This window comes from Hyaena hyaena, unplaced genomic scaffold, assembly GCF_003009895.1.
Source record: "Hyaena hyaena isolate Hyena2069 unplaced genomic scaffold, ASM300989v1 scaffold_1545, whole genome shotgun sequence".
Lineage (NCBI taxonomy): Eukaryota > Metazoa > Chordata > Mammalia > Carnivora > Hyaenidae > Hyaena > Hyaena hyaena.
In genome coordinates, this window is record NW_024082183.1 from 226,563 (window position 1) to 243,392 (window position 16,830).

Consider the following 16,830-nt stretch of genomic DNA (forward strand, 5'->3'; position numbering starts at 1 on the left):
CTTCATGATGTTAGGTAAGTCCCTTAATCGGATTTGCTAAAATTTATATGCTGTATTTGAGGTTTTTGATTATTTATAGAATGCATAAAAATATTTTTGTCATAAATGTAGTAGGTTTTTAAAAAATCTATATTAGACTGTTAAGTCAGTAAAAACCATAGGGTGCCCAGATTTGCTGAGGATTCTCTTGGTGTTGACTTATAAATAGTACTCCCTTTCACTTGTGGAGCTGCCTTAATGTGAATGATGGATACTCTAGCAAGATAAAAACACAAAACACATTTTGAACTAAGCAAAAAGTATTTTATTTTATTAAATTCATTTTCTGTAATGACAGGCATAATCACAAATTATTCTTTCATTAATGTGCTTAACCAGTGAATTATGTCATTGAATACTCTGAAATTAAACACTTCATTTCTTTAAGTTTTTTTATTTTGAGAAAGTGACTATGAGTGAGCATGGGCATGTGAGAGGGGGTACAGAGAGGAAGAGAGAGAGAATCCCAAGCAGGTTCCATACTGTCAGTCTGATGTTGGGCTGGATCTTACAAACCAGATCGTGACCTGAGCTGAATTCAAAAGTCCCATTCTTAACCAACTGAGCCACCCAGGTGCCCTTGAAATTAAACATTTGTTAAACTGCTGAAATGATCCTTACTGAATTTGCCCATATATATCAGACATTGTTACATTTGGATTATAATATTTTATTTGGAATTTTCACATTTATTGACAGAAAAGAATAAATACACCCTAACTTCCAAAAAATGAAAGTTTTATTTCTCTGTTTTCAGAAAAGTTTTGAAGTTAGGGTATATTTATTTTTTTCTAACTTGAAGATACATTATAATCTGCCAAAAATTTTTAAGCACAATAACCAGTAGCCTTAACAAAAACAGATTGTGGATATTTTAGTTAACCTCTCTGAACCTCAATTTCCATATTATGGTGATAATAATCACACCAGCTTCACAAGATTTCTCCAGGAACTAAATTGTACAATATATGAAAAGTACACATTCAATTTAAATGTTGATCGTAACTTATAAATGTAGAATGGAAACAAATTATTGAGGATTTTGACTGAATGACTTTAAGGCGATGACATTAAGGCATAGGAGTCTGCACATAACCAATAAGTGGAAATAATCCAGAGAGAAGATGGACAATAGAAACCTTGTTGTGTAATCAGTGTTCACCCAGCATTTCACATCTAAAGGCTTTTATAAAGGGACGTGGTTGTGGATTTCACGTTCTCACGCAGGCATGAGTTTGCGTGCCCAAAGTCAATCTAGACACAATTCCTGTTGATTTTGGAGAAAGCATTATTTATTTTAGTCCTAGACCTCTCTCTACCCCTACTTGCTAGAGGCAAAATAAGAATGTTGGCTTTGATGTGAAGCCAAATGGCTTTAATGTGTTAACATTTTGAAGCAACAACTGTAGTTTTCATTGAACAAAAATGCCCCCAGGAGACATAACAACTGTGATAAATAAATTTTACATGGTCATCCAGGATATAGCTGGACCATCTTATCCTCTTTCCAATGGGTGCATGCTGAGAAAATACAAACAAATATTTCAGTTTGAAATTTGAATGAAAAATTACCATGGTACCTTAGTCACACACGATGTTCAAAAGATTACTGTGAATTTAGAGATTGTTGTTGTCAATAGTCCTGAATTCCAAGTCAAGAGAGTTTGTAGTCCTCAGCCACTATGATTTTGGCAAGTTTATTTTCTGTGCCTTTACTCATAAGTGAATGTGTGCACATTAGATCACTGCTTTTCATAAAATTATTATGAAGATCAAATATTGCTTTATTGTAAAATAAAGGAGGGTGAACTAGTATATTAAGTTATTACTAACAGATGGTGACAGGTAATTTGACACTTAAGTTTTCAGTGGCCTTATTTAAGGTGTGTTCTCTTTTTAACTTGCTCTTGTGGCTGTCATTTAAATTAAGACACTTCTGCAGGTGAAAGGAGCACAAGAAATTCAATGGGAAAGTGGACACAAAAACTGTCCTTAGCAAACTTGAGCACTTTACTGCTTACACAACAGTTTAACAGGGGTCTTGCTCAACAGGTGGCTATTCTCCAGTAGTGAATCAGAGACTGGGTTCTCTCTAGATTTTTCCTCTGTTACCTTGCATCTGTGGACTACAACACTATACCAGTGACATCAGTATGCTGATAGACCATCTTTCCAAATAAGGAGGGGGGAAAACCGAATTCTCATGTGCAGCATATGCTAATGTCTTTGGTGTAAATACTCCTACAATGGTAAATTTCAAGCTGCCAGCAGTATAACAACTGGCTCAAAATATTCTGAGATAGTTAATGATTGGGTTTTGTGATCTGGGGGAATCCACTTCCAGAGTGTCACTGTCAGAATGTCTTTTCCATTCTAAGCAGCTGTAATGGGTAGAAAGCATAAAAGATGATGCGTGGTTGATTTTTTTAAAGTTTGTTTATTTTGAGAGGAGGGAATGAGGGGTAGAGAGGGAGAGAATCCCAAGCAGACTCCATGTTCCACGGGGAGTCTGATGTGGGGCTTGATCCCACAAACTGTGAGACCATGATCTGAGCCAATATCAAGAGTAGGACACTTAACTGACTGAGCCACTCATGCGTCCCACATGGGAGATTTTTTATTGGCCAAGGTTTGAAACTTTTAGTTCACTGATGGGAATTCATTCACCTGCAGTGAGTTCTAGGGAATCTGTGACATGTATTCCATGGACCCAGGAGGAAGCAGGGTTGTGTTACATACATAGTGAACCTGCCTCGGCCACAAGTAGGAAATACTCAAGATGACCTCTTATTACATACTATAGAAAGAGCACTATGAACCTCCAGTTTTCTGTCTAATATGCAAATGCTAAGCCTTATATGTACTTGCGGTGCTGAGGGTAATCATTTGTAACTGAAAATAGAGAGTGTATACTATGTTGTGTGAAACTTTTAGAAATAGTTTAATTATGGCTCAGTGAAATAACTCTGTGTGATTGTTCATAACATAACTATATAATACCTTTTGTTAAACATCAAAACACTGTTTTCAATGTAGAAGTCAAGACAGATTCAAGTTGCACTTCCTAGGTTTGGAATTTACTCAAATGTAATGTTTCCTACTTGACATCAATTCAATTCTTAGCATGAAGTGACACATCTGAAACTGAAAACAAACAAGTTTCATTGGTAGTGCTACTAAAATGGCAATAATGAAGACATGGAGCAAAATGCTACCTCTCATTCTGATAAAATTTCCATGTATCAGCTTCAAAAATGAACTTGTTTATTTTGTACCTAGATCTCCACTGATTTTCTTAACAGATGTATGACAGTGTATATGATGAATGACATACAAATCCTATTTTGTTCAATTTGAATTTCAATCAATATCGACCTTAAGAAGGGCGCCTGGGTGGCTCAGTCAGTTGAGCGTCTAACTTCAGCTCAGTTCATGATCTCATGGTTCATGAGTTCCAGCCCTGTGTCGGGCTCTGCACTGATACCTCAGAGCCTGGAGCCTGTTTCGGATTCTGTCTCCCTCTCTCTCTGCCTTCCCCTGCTCACACTCTGTCTGTCTGTCTCTCTCTCAAAAATAAACATTAAAAAAATTTTACCTTAAGAATATTTGAAAAGATGGGGCGCCTGGGTGGCTTAGTCGGTTAAGCATCTGACTTTCACTTAGGTCATGATCTCACGGTTTGTGGGTTCAAGCCCCACGTCGGGCTCTGTGCTGACTGCTAGCTCAGAGCCTGGAGCCTGTTTCAGAGTCTGTGACTCCCTCTCTCTCTGACCCTCCCCTGCTCACGCTGTCTCTCTCTCTCTCCTATAAATAAATAAAAATATTTAAAAAAAGAATATTTGAAAAGACTAAGTGGTGGAGTATTGAAGTGATGGAAGTAAGACAATTCAATGATTGTTTAGATAAAACTAACCATAATCATATCATTACATCTTGTATTGAACTCAGATTTTCAGGGCATACCTCTCGCATTGACAATGAAATTAATTTTTCAGTTTTTTCCTCCTAGCTGGTTAACTTGGTCGACAGTGTTAGGATATTAAAATGTTAAAATACAAAGAAGATATTTTCAGATTATAAGGCTGCCTGAAATTAGTCACTCAACTTCTACAGGATTGACTACATGAGTCTCCATCCACCAAACCATTTGCTTCCTTAATGTTCATGGTATATGTGGTGTAAAAATTAATTTCCCCCAATAGAGAACAGTGGGTGACAAGCACTAATCTGGAACCAAAATGTCTGAACTTGAAACCTGCCTGATGATTAGTAGCTCTGTAATTGGGAGCAAATCACTTTAACCTTCTGTGACTCAGTTTCTTTTCTGTAAAAAGGAGGCTGTAAAATTTGAGTCTATGCTTCAAAGCTTCACACATATGAGGACTAAATGAGTCAGTATATTTTTAGAAGTCTTTAGAATAAAATAGTAACCAGTGAGTGTTTTACAAACATTGTGTTATGACTTGTGTTTGTTTTTGGTAGTAAGATCATAATCAATTTTATATTTTCAAGTATCTGTACTTCTTAAAATTTTTTAGAATGCACATTTGCTCAGTTAAAAGCAAGGGAAAAACAGATGACTTGCCAGTTGTTTTGGTAATACTCTTTTATCCTAAGAGTTGACATGATTTTACTAATTTTAATTCCAAAAGAGGTGAAGGCCAAATTTAACCTAAACAATTACTGTAATATGCTATATAATTAAAGTTCCAATTTCATGATAATAAAAAATCAACAACCGCAAAATTAATTCCTGATTTGAATACTAAGAAAATAATTGACCCTTTTTACACCAGCAAAGTCACATGAATTATTTTTTTCTGTATACTCTATTTCTGTGTTCTAAAATTTGTCTTACAAATTTGAACTTACTTTCACAAGAAAGCAATTTTTAGTTAGGATTATAGCAAATAATTATATTAGTTGGGTTTAGATTTTTTGCTAGATAAAGAGAGCATTACAGTTTTAATCTGTCACTATGATCTATCACATTCTTGCTGTTGAATTCCCTGGCGTCTCCACTATAAAATAGGCTAACAATGCCGAACTTAAAAACAAAGTAGCAATAAAATAATTTACTTTCTATATATACCAAACATTGACAACCTTGCTTATAAAAGTCCTAAAGAAAAGATGACACATAGACACTTTGGAAACTGTAGGATAGCATGCCAGTGGAAGGTGAAAGCATTATTGTCGCATAACATAGTATTATGGAAGGTGGTAGAGCTGAGAGGAGGTTAGCAATTTGCTATTAAGAGGTGGTTTGTGTTTTGATGAAGAGCACCAACTCTGGAAATAGCTTGACTTTGAATTCTGGAACCACCATTTTCTTGCCCTGTGATTTGAGCAAGTTACTTCGTATTCGGTGAGTCAGGTTCCCCTTCTCTATAAATAGTATCTACTTCACAAGGGTTATTAAAAGGATTAAATGAGTTTATGTATATAAGGCAATTTGAAAGATTTCCTAGCATACTGTATTTTAGTATATAAATACAGTATATATATAATGTTTGTTGCTATTTATCTAGTCCAACTCCAAATTATTAAAATCAGAAAATTTGCAATTTTAATACTTTTCTTAGTAATGAGTAATTACTAATTTTAATACTAATGATATTAAAACTTTATAGTTGCCTTTGCTGCAAAAATTTTCTTTCATAAAGGGATTTGCCTTTTAACTTAAAAGATTGATATAGTGAGGATTATTGCTTTGTTTCAAAAAGGATGTTTAAAGATTGGGGAAAAAAACCCTTGTAATCATACCAGTATAATTTCATCTTTGTGTATTTCCTTCTATCACATGTATATATTTTTATGCAGGCGTAAACTTATACATATACAACTTCGTGGTCTGCTGTATCACATAATCTTGATCATTTTCATAATCATCACCTGCAAGGACAGCAACATATTGGCTCATTTTGACATTGAATCTTAAAATTTATTGCTCTCTTGTCTGTTAAAATCAGAGTTGAATATGTGACCCAACAATTAACACTTGTACACAATACTTCCTTCAGAACTAAATTCCTGTTACTGATTAGCTATTAGTATGTTTTTGTGATTTTATGTTGCAATTTTATCCACTACTATAATTAATAGCATAATGAACTTGCTTCATACTTCTTCTTTTTCAATGGATCCTCTATTCAAATAGTGACAAAGCCCAATAATGAAAATGATGAGCAAGGAGCTTCAATGTGTAAAGCAGGAATAGAAGCCCAAAACTCCACCACACCTGACTCATTACTGTCTCTCATTCTTTATCTGGCATCTAAGACAGAGGAGAAGATTTCTGAGAACACAGTTCTTAAAACCACTAACTTCATGCCTTTATAGTCCATTCAGTTTTCCATAGGTTCTAAATTTGCTTCTGGTTCCATGAGAGACCTCAGGACTTTGGTTCCCTGCTAGAATTGTTTCACTGAGCTACACCTTAGAATAGGACTCTCTTTCTGCAGTGTTTGTTGTTAACAGACTAGTGAAGAACATTTTGTTCTTAATTAAGGAGAATCACTTTATGAGACTAGAAGAGAAATTTTTCTGAAGCTTTAATTCCAGTAGGGAGCAAATAGGTATTTTATCCTTTGTCTTGTATTTTAAAGACTTTGAATCTTGTAATTGATTTCTCTCTTTGCTTTGGTCTCTGGTTGTAGTTGAATTTGCAACCCAGCTGTACCAATTATACACAATACTTCTTTGTATAGTAAACTGACAATGACTTTGTTTAACTACTGATTTTTTTTTTTTTTTTTTTTTTTTTTTTTTTTTTTTTTTTTTTTTTTTTTTTTTTTTTTTTTTTTTTTTTTTTTTTTTTTTTTTTTTTGCCTTCCTTGATTACTTCATCTCTCTCACTGCTCTGGGCTCTTCAAGTTGTTTTGTAAACAACATACGTGATTATTTATTGGGTTAAGTAGTGGAATTATCCTGTGAATATATGTAAGTGTTCTTGTAACTTTTTTTTTAATAGTTTATTGTCAAGTTGGTTTCCATATAACACCCAGTGCTCATCCCCACAAGTACCCTCTCTTACTGTAGCCTTCGATTTGATGGAAGGAAGAGCCTTTTCTTTGCCTCAAAGCTACTTTTCTTATGAATTGTTCACGAACTCATAAAAATGAATGTAAATATCCAAGATGAACAGTGCATACATGTGACTGTTAAATGTATTGTACCTACATCTTCTTGTTTAATTCTAACAGCTCTTAAAAAATACTGAGGCATTACTAAATATTAGCCATGGCTAGAGTATTTTCTAGCCAACCACATGACTGGTGTCCTTAGTTTCCATTTACTAAAATAAATTGAAGGTTAATTTGCAGCAAATGCCTCAGCAATAGAAAACTTATTTTTCTTTACTACTTGTGTCACCAAGATCTTAGAGCCTTTGGGCAAATAATAGTCTCCTATAGTGCACGTTTTAGTCAGTTGGATTTCTTCATACCAATCTTTCTGGGCCTATGCTGTAATTGTCTTTCTGAAATGGTCAAGAAATATAGTTGAAAAAAATTAATGTCCACTAGCCAGAAGACAACAGGTTCTCAAGCACATAAGCTTTGTAGGGTTTTGTTTGCTGCCCATAATGAATGAAATTACCACACTGTTTATTTTCAACCAGTAATTACTTTTTAATTGTAAAAGGTCGGAATTTCTGCCAGGGCTTTAATTTATTGAGTTGACTCCATCATTCTGCTCAGGGATAATGGAGTATTTACCGTGGAGTACATGTTGTTTACTACAAGGATTATTTTCACACTCACGTAGTTCTAAATGGTAAATTAACTCAGGTAGAGGCTGTTAACATGTGCCGCTGAACTGACTGTCCACAAACTGCAAAAGCAGGTTTGCTTTTTTTTTCAGTAACAGATTGAGCAATAAAGATGTGTCAGTGTCTGACAAGATGTACTCCACTGTATGTGAAATACGTTCTATCCCTGTTTTCTTTGTAAGAAAGAGAAAAGAAAGGCAGAGGCCTCTTGATATTCGTCCCAGCTTTAGGCAATAAATGTGTCTTGGCTCACTATACTTTAGCTTTTAATTGCCTATTTGACAGTAAACCTATTTCCATAATGCCATGTCTACATTTCATGTTTTATTTGATGTGCTCATAACTCCAGAGAACAGCATTTAGCTGGTTTTGTTTATATAGTTTATTCTGTGTCATAGCTTTGTTTGCTGCTTAATAAAAATCACCATTCAAGATGTTGTTTAGGATCCTTAGCGCCTTCTGAAAAGTTTGCATCCTTTGCACATTGTTTTTAAAGAAAGTCCATTTGAGAAATAAGAATATGGAAAATGCATTGAAAAAATTGGTTGTGTATTCCTTATGTCCTTCTGCCACCTCTCAGAACCCCAGTCCAAGAGCTTAGCTGATGATACTGTTCATTTTCTTTTTACCTCACAGGAAGTTTCATTTTCATGTCAAGAAATTGTAAAAATAACCCAGACCTATTAAATACAGTAATAATACATCAGTATGTAAGACACGTTAAAAAGAAGTTGCAGATTAGGGCACCTGCATCCAACTCTTGATCTCAGCTCAGGTCTTGATCCAGGGTTGAGAATTCAAGTCCTGTGTTGGGCTCCATGCTGGGTGTGAAGTCTCTTTAAAAAAACAAAAACAAAAACAAGAACAATTCCCAGGTTAGTTACTTTGAGGCTGATTTCATGCATCCAAGGCTTTGAACCATCTTGCTCAGAATCACATGTTTACACAGAGGTGCGTTAGGAGCTACTGCAGTGGAGGCAGGCCTGAATGGGTTGTGTAATGAAGCCCCACACCATTTCAACTGGGCAAATTCTGCATTCAATATTCCTATATATTGGGTTCATAGACAAATGAGTTTGGGGGGAAAAGGACAAAGAATGCATTAATTTTATAGATGAGAAAACCGAGATCCAGAAAAGACAAACAAGGGATTTGCCTAGGTAATTATCAGCCAGTGCTACCTACATTTGTATCCATTTATGTTAACCTCCCTTCTGGAACTTTTTGCCTAAATTGGCTCAGTTACCCTTAGGCCAATATGGCTTTCTTACTGATAAGGAGTCATGTTCTGGAGGAGTCAAGATAGTTGCCTTATATGACTTTCTTTTGAAATGCATGGATTTTTCATCAACAACATACATTTTTAAATTGAGGTAAAACTTACATATAATGTACATATATGAAATGTACAGTTAAATGAGTTTTGACAAGTATATACAGGCAAACAAAAGCTACATCATGATACAGATTATTTCTATCATGTTTTCTTGTCGTCCTTCCCCTTAATTCTACTGGATGGAAACAACTATCTCTGGCTTCTATAACTATAGACGAGTTCTTCCGGTTTTAGAATTTCATACAGGTGTAGAATACAGCCCTTACTTTTTGAGTCTAGATTCTGATGTTCAACATGTTTTTGAGATTCATCCATATTATTACATGTTAGTAATTATTTTTTTTGTATAGAGTTTTCCATTATTTGAGTATATTATTTGAGTATATTGTGATATTTGTTCATCCTTTTGCTGATGGACTCTGGGCTTTTCTCTCTCTCTCTCTCTCTCTCTCTCTCTCTCTCTCTCTCTTTTTTCTTTTGTATGCATGGAGCTCCTAAGAATACTTTAATATGGGCTTTTTATGAACACATACTTGCTTATCTTGAGAAAATACTTAGTAATGGAATTGCTGGGTTATAATAAAGATATATGTTTAACTTTATAAAACAAACCTGTCTGTTCTCTAAAATAGTTTTTATTGTATACTCTAACAAGAAATATATGAGAGTGCCAGGTGCTTCATATCATGCAAACATTATCAATCTTTTAAATTTGTTTTTTTAAAATAGTTTATTGTCAAGTTGGTTTCCATATAACACCCAGTGCTCATCCCAACAAGTGCCCGCCTCCATGCCCATCACCCCCCTTCCCCTCTCCCCCACCCCCACCAGACCTCAGTTTGTTCTCAGCATTCAAGAGTCTCTCATGGTTTGCCTCCCTCCCTCTCCCCAACTATGTTTCCCTTTCTTCTCCCCCATGGTCCTCCATTAAGTTCCTCCTAATCCACCTATATGTGCAAACATATGGTATCTGTCCTTCTCTGCCTGACTTACTTCGCTTAGCATAACACCCTCTAGTTTTATCCATGTTACTACACATGGCCAGATATCATTCTTCCTCATTGCCATGTAGTATTCCATTGTATAGGTGAACCAAATCTTCTTGGTCCATTCATCAGTTGATGGACACTTAGGCTCTATCCATGATTTGGCTATTGTTGAGAGTGCTGCTATGAACATCGGGGTCCATGTACCTCTATGCATCAGCACTCCTGTATCCCTTGGGTAAATTCCTAGCAGTGCTACAACTGGGTCCTAGGGGAGTTCCATTGTTAATTTTTTGAGGAACTTCCACACTGTTTTCCAGAGGGGATGCACCCGTTTACATTCCCACCAACAGGGTAAGAGGGTGTCCATTTCTCCACATCCTCGCCTGCATTAGAGTCTCCTGATTTGTTCATTTTAGCCACTCTGACTGGCGTGAGGTGGTACCTCGGTGTGGTTTTGATTTGTATTTCCCTGATGATGAGGGATGCTGAGCATCATTTCATGTGTCTGTTGACCATCTGGATGTCCTCTTTGGAGAGCTGTCTGTTTATGTCTTCTGCCCATTTCTTCACTAGATTTTTTTTATTTTTTTTTTTGAGTGTGGAGTTGGTGAGTTCCTTATAGATTTTGGATACTAGCTGTTTATCTGATATGTCATTTGCAACTATCTTTTCCCATTCCATCGGTTGCCTATTAGTTTGATTGTTTTCTGTGCAGACGCTTTTTGTCTTAAAAAAATTTTTTTTAATGTTTTATTTATTTATGGGAGAGAGGGAGAGACAGCGTGAGCAGGGGATGGTCAGAAAGAGAGGGAGATACAGAATTCGAAGCAGGCTCCAGGCTCTGAGCTAGCCATCAGCCCAGAGCCCGATATGGGGCTTGAACCCATGAACCGTGAGATCATGACCTGAGCCAAAGTCAGACACTTAACTGACTGAGCCACCCAGACGCCTCCAGAAGCTTTTTATCGTGATGAGGTCCCAATAGTTCATTTTTGCTCTTGATTGCCTTGCCATTGGGGATGTGTCAACTATGAAATTGCTGCTGTTGAGGTCAAGAAGGTTGTTCTTTCTCCTCTAGCGTTTTGATGGTTTCCTGTCTCATATTCAGGTCCTTTATCCATTTTGAGTTTATTTTTCTGTAGAGTGTGAGAAAGTGATCTAGTTTCATTCTTCTGCATGCTGCTGTCCAGTTCTCCCAGCACCATCTGTTAAAGAGGCTGTCTTTTTTCCATTGGATACTCTTTCTCGCTTTGTCAAAGATTAGTTGGCCATACATTTGTTGGTACAATTCTGAGTTCTCTATTCTATTCCATTTGTCTGTTTCTGTTTTTGTGCCAATACCATACTGTCTTGATGATGACAGCTTTGTAGTAGAGGCTAAAGTCTGGGATGGTGATACCTCCCGTTTTGGTTTTCTTCTTCAATATGACTGGCTATTCAGAGTCTTTTGTGGTTCCATACAAATTTTAGAATAGTTCTAGTTTTGAGAAGAATGCTGGTGCAATTTTGATTGGGATTACATTGAATGTGTAGATAGATGGCTTTGGGTAGTAATGACATCTTAACTATATTTATTCTTCCAATCCATGAGCATGGAATGTCTTTCCATTTCTTTGTGTCTTCTTCAATTTCCTTCATAAGTTTTCTATAGTTTTCATCATACAGATCTCTCATGTCTTTGGTTAGGTTTATTCCTAGGTATTTTATGTTTTTTTGTGCAATTGTGAATGGGATCCGTTTGTTGATTTCTCTTTCTGTTGCTTCATTATTGGGGTATAAAAATCCCACCGATTTCTGTATGTTGATTTTGTACCCTGCAACTTGGCTGAATCATGGATCAGTTCTAGTAGGTTTCTGGTGGAGTCTGTCGGGTTTTCTATGTAGAGTATTATGTCTCCTGCGAAAAGTGAAAGTTTGACTTCTTTGCCAGTTCTGATGCATTTTATTTCCTTTTGTTGTCTGATGGCTGATCCTAGGACTTCCAACACTATGTTAAACAACAGTGATGAGAGTGGAAATCTCTGTCATATTGCTGATCTCCGGGGAAAAGCTCTCAGTTTTTCCCCATTGAAGATGATGTTAGCTGAGGGCTTCTCATAGATGGCTTTCATGATGTTTAAGTAAGTTTCTTCTATCCTGACTTTCTCGAGGGTCTTTATTAAGAAGGGATGCTGTATTTTGTTAAATGCTTTTTGTGCATCTATCGACAGGATCATATGGTTTTTATCCTTTCTTTTGTTTACGTGATATATCACATTGATTGATTTGCAAATATTGAATCAGCTCTGTAACCCAGGAATGAATCCCATTTGATCATGGTGGATAATTCTTTTTATGTGCTGTTGGATTCGATTTGCAAGTATCTTGTGGAGGATTTTTGCATCCATATTCATCAAGGATATTGGTCTATAGGTCTCTTTTTTGCTGGGTGTCTGTCTGGCTTTGGAATCCAAGTGATGCTGGCTTTGTAGAATGAGACCAGAAGTTTTCCTTCCATTCCTATTTTTTGGAATAGCTTGAAAAGAATGGGTATTAACTCTGATCTATATGTCTGGTAGAATTCCCCAGGGAATCCATCTGGCCCAGGGCTCTTATTTGTTGAGAGATTTTTGATAACTGATTCCATTTCTACACTAGTTATGGGTCTGTTCAGATTTCCTATCTCTTCCCTGTGAATTTTGTTAGTGAGTGGGTGTTTAGGAATTTGTCCATTTTTCCTAAGTTGTCCAATTTGTTGGCATATAATTTTTCACAGCAATCTCTGATAATTGCTTGTATTTCTGAGGGGTTGGTTGTAATAAGTCCATTTTTCATTCATGATTTTGTCTATTTAGATCTTCTCTCTTTTGTTTCTGAGATGTGTGGCTAGAGGTTTGTCATTTTTGTTTATTTTTTTTAAAAAACAACTCTTGGTTTTATTGATCTGTTCAACTGGTCTTTTTGGATTCTATGTTGTAATTTCTGCCCTGATTTTTTATAATTTCTCTTGTCCTACTGGGTTTAGGTGCTCTTGTTGCTCTCCCTCTAGTTCCTTTAGGTACGCTGTTAGATTTTGTATTTGTGTTTTTTCTAATTTCTTGAAATAGGCCTGGAGTGCAATGTACTTTCCTCTTAGGACTGCCTTTGCCACATCCCATAGAGTTTGAGTAGTTGTATTTTCATTTTGATTTGTTTCCATATATTTTTAAATTTCTTCTCTAAGTGCCTGATTGGCCTATTTATTCTTTAGTAGGGTGTTCTTTAACCTCCTTGTTTTTGGAGATTTTCCAGACTTTTTGCTGTGGTTGATTTCAAATTTCATAGCATTGTGATCTGAAAGTGTGCATGGTATGATCTCAATTCTTTTATATTTATTGAGGGCTGTTTTATGTCCCAGTATGTGATCTATCTTGGAGAATGTGCCATGTGCACTTGAGAAGAAAGTGAATTCCATGGCCTCGGGATATAGAGTCCTAAATATATCTTTCAAATCCATCTGGTCCAATGTGTCATTCAAGTTCATTGTTTCTTTAGTGTTTTTCTGTCTAGTTTATCTATCCATTGCTGTACGTGGAGTGTTAACGTCCCCTGCTATTAGCACATTCTTATCCATAAGCTTGTTTCTGTTTGTGATTGTTTTATGTATTTGGCTGCCGCTGTATTCGGTGCATAGACATTTATAATTGTTAGCTCTTCCTGATGGATAGTCCCTGTAATTATTATATAATACCCGTCTTCATCCCTTATTACTGCCTTTACTTTAAAGTCCAGTTTGTGTGATATAAGTATAGCTACTCCTGCTTTCTTCTGATTTCCAGTAGCATGATATATATTTCTCCATCACCTGACTTTCAGTTTTTTTATCCCTTCTGCTACCCTATGTCTTTTGATTGGAGCATTTAGTCCATTTACATTCAGTGTTATTATTGAAAAATATGGGTTTAGAGTCACTGTGTTCTCTGTAGGATTCATGCTTGTGGTCGTGTCTCTGGTACCTTGTGTTCCTTGCAATATTTCCCTCATAGAGTCCCCTCAGGATTTCTTGTAGGGCTGGTTTAGTGGTGATGAGTTCTTTCAATTTTTGTTTATTTGAGAAGACTTTTATCTCTCCTTCTATTCTGAATTACAGGCTTGCTGGATAGAGGATTCTTGGCTGCATATTTTTTTCTGTTCATCACATTGAAGATTTCCTGCGATTCCTTTCTGGCCTGCCAAGTTTCAGTAGATAGGTCTGTAACCACTCTGATAGGGTTCCCTTTGCATGTTAGGGCCCTTTTATCCATAGGTGCTTTCAGAATTCTCTCTTTGTCCTTACATTTTGCCAGTTTCACTATGATATGTCATGCAGAAGATCGATTCAAGTTACGTCTGAGGTGTGTTCTGTGTGCCTCTTGGATTTCAGTGTCTGTTTCCTTTCCCAGGTCGGGGAAGTTCTCAGCTGTAATTTGTTCAAGGACTCCTTCAGCGCCTTTCCCTCTCTCTTCCTCTTCTGGAATCCCTATCATACAGATGTTGTTCCATTTGATTGTATCGCTCAGCTCTTGACCTCTCTTTTCCTATTTCTGGATCAGTTTACCTTTCTTTTTTTGTAATTGTGTCTTCTAATTCACCTATTCTCCTCTCTGCCTCTTCAATCTGTGCATTGGACGCCTCCATTTTATTATGCATCTCATTTATAGCTTTTTAAAAATTCATCACAACTCTTTTTAAGCTCCATAGTCTTTGCAGCAATAGTTTCTTTGATGTCTTCCATGCCTTTTTCAACCCCAGCGATTAATTGTATGACTATTGTTCTAAATTCTTGTTCAGTTATGTTGCTTATATCTGTTTTGAGCCGTTCTTTGGCTGTCATTTCTTTCTGGAATTTAGAGGAGAGTTCTTCCATTTCGCCATTTTGGCTAGCTTTCTCTCTTGTTAGTTTTAAAAGCTCGTTATGCACTCTGCACTTGTGAGTACTGCTGTATTAAAGAAGGCTCTTTGACTGTCCAGGGCTTATCCATTCAGGAAGTGTTCTTTGAATGGTGTCTCTGGGTCTTTCTTGTTGAGACTGGTTATTTTATTTCCCTACCTGTAGTGGTTTTTGGGACTCTCCACCATGTTTACTTTGGCTTGTTTCTTGAGGTAGCCTTGGAAAAGAAAACAGACAGACAAACACACCGGGAACAACGGCACACAAACGCACAGACAAATCTAAGAAATACACAAACCGAAAGGGAAAAAGAAGAAAAAATAAGGGGGGGGGGGGAAGAAAAGAGGAAGGAGGAAAAACAAATAATAAAAATATGATTAAAAAATAAAAAGTAAAAAAGAAAAAAAGAAAAATGAAAAAAAAAAAAAACCCCAAAATACAAAGGACAGTCTAAAAGCAGAAAACCAGAATTCCCAGCTACAAATAAAGAGCAGTGTCTATGCAGTGCTGATAGAAGAGCATATACAAAGAAATGACAGGGCAGGGAGGAAGCAAAATTGGATGATGACTAGACAGACTAAAAGGCTTAATTCAGAGAGAGAAAGAGGAGAATAAGAGGCGAGGAGAAAGAAACGAAGATAATTTTATTCAAAGAAACTATATAGTCTAATACTCCAGAGAGACAGAGATAAAAAGGTAGAGGTGGAGGTATAGAATATACATCTAGAGAATAGATTAAATGTGACTGTGTAAGCAAACCGATGACCAGAGTGCCCAGTCCAACAGAGGGGAGGTATATGAATGAGGGAAAATATATCTGAATAGGAAGAATTGATCTAGAATTAATCATGGCTGTGCATCCATGTTGGTCTTGCCCCAGACTCCGGTTAAAAAAAAAAAAAAAAAAAAGGCAGCTCTCTAGTGGGGATGCATGTGGTTTGGTGTAGGCAGGTTTTAGCCTACACTGTGTCCTACGGGTGCTCCCTGAGGTCCCACCTTAGTGGTTGTGGGGAGAAAAATGGCAGGGCCCAGTCCCTCCTCGAACCAAGCATTGCCACTCACTCTTCCGGGTCAGCTGTCCCTGTGCTGGGGGCATAGCCAAGGTGGGCCATGCTCTATGTCCCAAGCCACGCCTTGTTTCCAGATCTTAGTCTGTGCACCCCATTGATAACACCGGAAATATAGACCCACAGGCCGAGTCCCTCCAAACCGTTTCAAGCCGGCCACCTCCCCACTGGAGATTGAGCCGAGCCAGAAGACTCAGTCTTTTAAATTTGAGTCATTTTGGTGTCTATGAGACAGTATCTTAATAAAGTCTCTATTTGCATTTCCCTTGTGCCTAATGATGTTGGGCATTTTTCGAATGCTTTCTCATCCATCTTTTCTACTTTGAAAAATGTATTCAAGTCTCATGGTCATTTTATTTTTTTAAACATTTTTTTAATGTTTGTTTATTTCTGAGACAGAGACAGAACACATGTGGGGAAGGGGCAGAGAGAGAGGGAGACACACAGCACCTGAAGCAGGCTCCAGGTTCCAAGGTGTTAGCACAGAGCCTGATACAGGGCTTGAACCCACAAATGGTGAGATCATGACCTGAGCTGAAGTTGGACACTTAACCAACTGAGCCACCCAGGCACCTCAAGTCTCATGGTCATTTTAAAATTCACTTGTTCTCCTTTATGTTATTGATTCATATGAGTTCATTATATGTTTTGAATATAAGTATTTTGCAAAATACGTATTCTGAAAATATTTTTCCCAGATTGTGATATGACTTTATTTTATTAATGGAAGCTTTTGATAA